The sequence below is a fragment of the Spinacia oleracea genome, chromosome 3, assembly GCF_020520425.1.
Source record: "Spinacia oleracea cultivar Varoflay chromosome 3, BTI_SOV_V1, whole genome shotgun sequence".
NCBI lineage: Eukaryota > Viridiplantae > Streptophyta > Magnoliopsida > Caryophyllales > Amaranthaceae > Spinacia > Spinacia oleracea.
In genome coordinates this window covers 92,305,197-92,312,428 of record NC_079489.1, presented here as the reverse complement: position 1 = coordinate 92,312,428, position 7,232 = coordinate 92,305,197, and positions in this window count along the sequence as shown.

Here is a 7,232-nt window from a genome sequence, read left to right as displayed (position 1 = left end):
TTCCCCCAATTTAGCCCTAGATTCTCCCCTATCCCTAACTAAAATCTACTCACTACTCATACTTGTAACTAAGAAATTCAAGAATTCAAAGCTAGTAGTCATGTAATTGAAAGATTAAAAGCAAGGAATCAAGAAACTAAGCATTCAATTGCAAAATCAAAGGAGAATTAAGCATCAATCAAACTAGAATGAAAGCAATAGAGAAATTCAAGAATTCAAGAAAAATAGCAAAGCACAAAGAAATTGAATTAAAATTTCAAGGAATTAAAAGAGTTGAAGAAATTTACAACTTGAAGCTTCCTCCTATGGAGTTTCTCTCTCTAGAAATTCTGAAAAGTGTAATTGAAAGTTCTAAAAATATGAATTCCCCTAAAAATTCAATGAAAAATCTATTTATAAGTTTCCCCAAATAGAAGCTTAAATTCGAAAATCTGCAGCCCGCGTCGACGTTCGGTCGCAGAGACCTCCTGTGCGATCGAACGGAAAAAACCAATTCGAGCACACACTAAATTCTATGTGAGCAAACATAGCGAAGACTGCTTCCTTCGTCATGTGCGACCGCACATAAACTCCTATGCGATCGAATAAACTTCGTCATGTGGTCGCACAGATAAGTTGTGTGGGCACACAAATATTTTGTGCGGGCGAACGAAAGGTTGTGCGGTCGAACATCAAAACTGGGGACATTCTGTCTCTGAAATCATCTTTGTGCGACCGTTTAACAGAGCACGATCGCACAAAGGGGCACTTGTGCGATCGAACATAAAGAGCTGTTCGGTCGCACATATCTGCGTCTTCCTTGAGTCCACCACTTCTTCACTGTTCGGGCGCACAAACATCTGTTCGGTCGCACATCCTCTGTTTTGCTCCAATCTACTTGGTTTTCCATCATATTCCACAATAATCACCTATAAAGCACAAGATGAAGAGAAACTATAAAAATCATACAAAAACTATAAAAACTATGAAAAATCATAATAGACTAACATGAAAACCTAAGCTAAGAGCGACATAAATGTCGCTCATCACATTTCTGTTAGGTTATCAGAACATAAATGCTTGTTTTTCCCAATCTGTACTACATAACAAAATCAAATAAATTTGAAGTTTATAATTGTACTGCTCTTTGTAAATGCTTCTTGTTGTTTTGTTACAATTGTGGTATTATTGCAAGTACAATGTCCTTAGAACTGATTGCTCTACATGTGTAACAAGAAACTCTATGTAAACTTACAGCTTACATATATGGAATCATCAATCTGCTAGGCTACTCAGAATACAATGTGTTACATTACTTTTCTGGTTTCTCGCAGTTTTATTCCCAATTTAATAGCATTTCAGAACATAAATCAGGAATGTCTAGACTAAATAGTTAAACCCAACCAAGCTAAAGCATGAACCAAATATCTTTAGAGATTTTTGTGTGGCAATTCAAATACTTGTACTATGTCAAAGAAAATGTATCAACTTGGTAATTTTAGTTGGGATATTTAAATATTAATAATGGCCTGGATATGCTAAGATTTGTAATCTGGGACATGTTCTGATTTTCCGAACATCTTTGACTTTAAAATGTATGACTATAGTATGAAATTTTGTTATTTGAGCTTGATCTGGAACATGTTAAGATTTTCAGAACATCAATGCATTTCCATATGTTTTTGCGATCCTGATTATAAGCAGTCTTAATAGCGTGTACATTATGCTTGGTCTTGTTAGTACTATTCTTTGCTATAACTTACACCTTTTCTTTTTCCCATGCTTATATTGTCCAGGTCTGCAAGATGAAACATGAACGCACCTTTTTGAATGAACTGAACAGTAATAGCAAGGCATACAAAGTGAAGGTGAAGGTCATTGAGGAGGGCCGACCTACAAAATCTCCTAAGAAAGGAGTTTTGTACCAGCACCTTACTTCTGAAAGATGATAAGGTGACAATCCAGTTCTATTTGTTTCCTACCCTGTCAAAACACACATCAGAAGTACAACTATATTGCAAATGATTTTGGCATGTAAAATTATGCAAACCCTTTTCAGTAAATACGTAATGTCTTCATAAAACCTCTCATAACCTAGCTTACCCTTTACACCGACCACTGCTTATATTACACACTCCTAATTCACCTTACTTCATGTGTTGCATTTTCAGGGAAACAAGATGCGCGGCGCGCTTTTTGGAGATCAGGTTGAGGCATACAAGGATGTTCTCGTGCATAAGGGGGAATACGAAATAGCAGATGTTCCGATCCGGCCTTCCGATCACCAGTGGAAGAGAAACAAAGAGGAGCTCGACTTCCAAATGAGTTTAGGTCGCCAAGCAGTTGTCCAATCATTGAATCCTGAAGCAGGACCTATTTTTCCAGACTACCGCTGCCTTGCATCTGTTCCAAGGGTTGGGGATCTGGATAATAGATACGGTGCTCACCATCTTTGCTTTAACAAACTCTAACACGTATATACGCGGATTTTATGGACCCTTATACTAACACTGCTCCCCCCTGTCTTTGTTAATCTCCAGATGTTCTGGGTGTCGTTCTGTACGTTGAAGAAGAGGCACGGGAGATTAAAACAGGTCAGGACCGCGTTGCTCTGGTCCGTGAGATTGTTATTACTGACCACAGGTATAACAAGCAAACAAAAAGCGCCGATTTGTTTTAGTGTCATCAACCACTCATTTACAAATTCACTCATTTGTTGGCCGTTCCTCATTTCCAGCTCTGAACAGCCAATGGTCATTTCTGCTTGGAGTGATCTTGTTTCTCTCTCGTCTTGGGCAGAGAAATTCAAAGTGGTTGGGTTCACTTCTCTGCGGGGTACTTCCCACAAAGGTACACCTTTCCCGATATAGTCACCACTGTACATGTAAAATCCTAGAAAACCACTTCATACTTACTTGCTTTTGCGTAGGCTTCTCCCTCTCAACAAGCATGTCCACTGTGATTATTCATGATCCAAACGGAGCTAGGGAAAATGCGCTCAGAGATTGGTAATACTATCTCCTATCTGTTGTACTTTGACATCAAATAAATCTTTGCTCAATTCATTACCATCTTTGTTTTTTCAGGGCACTGACTCACCAGGACATCCTCGCTAACAGACAGGCAAGAGTCTTGGATGTTAGGAACCCCTCGCCAATAAGAGTGATCATAACCCTTGATGATCTCAACCAGAAGACAGTAGGAAATCTTTTATTCGAGTTTGTTATGTAACCTTTTACTTGTTACGGTAGATTGGCTATCTGATCTCACCACTGCCTTCATATATCCAGCTCTAAGACCCCACTAGATTTACATATAACACTACAAGAACTTGTATCTTTAACGACAATCTAATTATGACGGTCAAAAATCCCGTCGCAAAAGGGTCGCAAAAGCCTTTTGCGACGGGACTAACTACCAAACAAAGACGGGAACAACCGTCGCAAATATCTTTTACGACGGGTTAATGACAGGATTTTTCAATAACGGGGCCCCCTTTTGTGACGGGTTCGCGACAGGAAATCCCGTCATTAATCAATTATTATTGGCCTTTAGCGACGGGATTTTCCGTCTTTAATGGTATAATTTTTTGTAGTGTAAAAACCACAACTTTGCAAGATAAAAACAACAACAAAAACGCACTTACTCTCTAATATAATGCATTGGTTGTAACATAACATTAATACAATGCAAGAGAGAGCCTCTAGGTGAAAGTTGTTGTCCCCGAGCTGGACTTTGATAGGGTGCATACATACATAGGCTGTTGTAATTGTGGCAGACACACAGATGTTCCAGTGGGGAAAGCCTACACATGCACCAACTGTTCACAGAAGGGATCTATGGCTTGTCCCAGGTTCGCTGTCAACAACTCAAAATTAGTCCTCCAAAACTACCACTTCTACTAATGGCATTTTTCTCGGTTCATGAATGCAGGGTAACTACCAACTGTGACATCTCTGACAGTACAGGGACACGTTTAGTAACCATGTTCACTTCAGAATCTGAAACGCTGCTCAGGATGCCTGCTGAAGATATATTTCGGATCAAACATACTATATGTTCTTTGCACTTTGCCACTACTCTTTGTTTTTTCCTGTGCGTATGTGCTAAACCCGGTCAAGATTGATTGGAAAATATTATGTAGCAATTGCTACCTGAAAAATATGCTTATTCTATGCTTTGTATTACTCCCTCCGTCCCAAATTAGTTGTGACACTTACCTTTGCACAAAATTTTAGGTGATAAGTGATTGTTTGGTCATCAATTGTTATTTTATTGAAAAAGTAGATGTGATAGGAGTTAGTGGAGTATTTTTTAATTGAATGAGAGAGGGTGTGGGGATAAAAAACAATTTAGTGGGAAGAGAGAGACAATATAATAATTGTAGGGTCATTCCTATTTTAGAAGTGTAACAACTAATCTAGGACGGACGAAAAAGGAAAGTGTAACAACTAATTTGGGACGGAGGGAGTACATGTTTTCATACCTGAATCTTACTGTAAGGAAGACCCCTGCATCGTCATCGTATAACACTGATTTAGGTAAGCAGCATCATGTTTTTGTTAATTGTTTTTTTTAAAAGACGTGCAATCCTCTGGTTAAGTCAAAGATGAAAGCTATGTGGTTTATTTACAAGTCATTTGAATTCTCCACTTCTCTTTATTGCATATTGCATGCATCAATGATCCAAGATCATGACGATGATTATTATTAGTATATGACTACCATTCCCTTGAATATTGATAAACCACTGACCTTTCATCCTAGATTATGACCATGATTATTATGAGTATATGACTACTTGTGCTTCTATTATGTTTAATGTATTCATGAAGCCAACATTGATGGTCCCTTTGTTAATTGGTAAACCGCCTGCAAACACAAGTAGCATTCCATTGTGGTTCTATAATCTACCTTCCGTCTACCCTTTGTTGACACCTCAAACTCACTTATTTTTGCATCCTTTACAGAAGGATGATATAGCAATCAAGGCAGCAACGGAGATGGTTCGTACCAAATCTGTCTTGGTTCAACTTAGCCCAACAGTAGCTCTCTCTAAAAGCAATGCGTTGCAGTGGTGTCACAAGAAGGTGGCTTTGGAGGAGAACACTGAGGAGGCTTCTGAGGAGAATGACCAGGCGGCTTTGGAGGCTTCTCAGGAGAATGACCAGGCGGATTTGGAGAACACTGTTGCTCCTAAGAAGTGATCAATTCCAGCAAGGTCGGGTTATGTATGAAAGCTATTATCAGGCCCTTTTTGTTGTGTGAAACCTATTATTAGTATGACAATTTAGTATGTGTGAAAGCTAAGTACTAGAGAAACTATGTATGCAGGCAATATGCATTAAGCCTTTTGCAAGCAACCCATGTTAATGTTGCATTGCTTATTTTGAACTACATTATGTGGTGGGGGTTTTTTAAGAGGAACATGATAGCTTTGGATTTTCATGTTCCTGACAAATACCCATTGACCCTTTTGCTTACCTACGTAATAGGAAACATTATGCAACCTACGTTATGCAAGTGCCTACATCTTTCTTCGTCTATTAAATCCGTGTTTGCAAATATTTACAAGTATGTTTCTAATTCTACATTTTATACATCCACCAAATAATTAAGTCAAGGGATTGTGGCTTGTGCTTTAGAATTAATTTACATCGGTGATTTTTATATCTTGGGGGACCGTGCACGCTAATGCACGGTCCAACAACTAGTTTACTAAAAGAAAAAAACGGCTAAAAAAAATTATATAAGTATTACATTAATATAAAAATGGAGTATTAGAAAACCATACTTATATCATCAACTTTATTAGATAAGGAGGGACCTAGCTTGATCAAATTAATCCATGGCTTTTGCTCTTGGTTTTGATTGAAGTGATCCCCCCCTTAGGCCCTTATATTATCATTTAATTAAGATCGTCCGAATCCTGTGAGTGGCCCACGAAAGCTGTGTTTATCAAGGAAAAATTGACCAATTAAAAGCTTTAATTAAAGTTAATTAGTTTGAAAGATAATTTGAGACATGATCCTAATCATAATACAACTTCCATTAACTTTTTAAATCATCTTTCTTCCAAGTTGGCTACCATTAACTTTGGTAAAGGTCATGGAGTGAAATTAATTCATTATAATTTCCCAATTATACCGTACCTTACATGGTTTGAAAGTTGGACCAATTATACCGTACCTTACATGGTTTCTTATCTTTTTCTGTCTTTTCATAATAAAAGAAAGTTTCCCCGTATTTTCCATTCATTAAAATGCCACCGGATATTGTCCCTTTATCTATGTGTATAGAATACTCCCTCTGTATTTTAAAAAGAGATAAACTTTTCTTAAACGGTCGTATTATAAAAAGAGATACATTTTTTTTACATGTTTTGGTCCCTACTTCCGATTACATTAATATTTCTCTCGTTCTTGTGGTTCTCACACTTACTCACATCATCTTTTTATTAGTCCACTCGCCTAAGGCGGTGGAAACTCCTCGTAGTAGAACCAAAAAAAAAAAAACTCACATCATCTTTTTACTATAATAAATAATCTATCCATTACCCAACTTTCACCTTATTTTAATAAATTCAACTCACTTTCCTAAAGTTATGTGCCGGTCGAAGTGTATCTATTTTTAAAATACGGAGGGAGTAACATTTTCCGTTTTCACTTTTTGTATGATTTTGAATTTTAACTACGAATTACTCCCTCCGTCTCTTAATACTCGCATCGATTTGAACGGTGCGGAGTTTAAGACACTTAAATTGACTTATTAAATTAATGGGTGGTAGTTGATAGTGGGGCATTTTTTTAATATAGTTAGTGAGAAATGTATAAAGGGTAGTGGGGTGTGAATTTTTAAATGATTTTTGTAGAGAGTGGGTTAGTAGGTAAGTGTGAGAAATAATATAATATTGGTAAAAAGTTTCAATTAATAGAAGCGGTGCAAATATTAAGGGACGGCCCGAAAAGAAAAGTGGTGCGAGTATTAAGGGACGAATGGAGTATTATTTTCTCTCAAAATAAGCTTGGTATTAACTAAAATAAATAGGAAGTATATTAGAAGTAGGTACCGTCGGCACTTGTATACCAAATAAAGAATTATCTTAAAGAAAATTATATGTAAGCATAATTTACGAATCAATGAATCACAGTGACCTAATCTAAGTCATTTGAAATTGAAAACAATTGAAAATGTTTGCTGATCTAACCATGCATCCTTGTTATAGTAGGAATGGAAAAAACAACCAAAAGTAG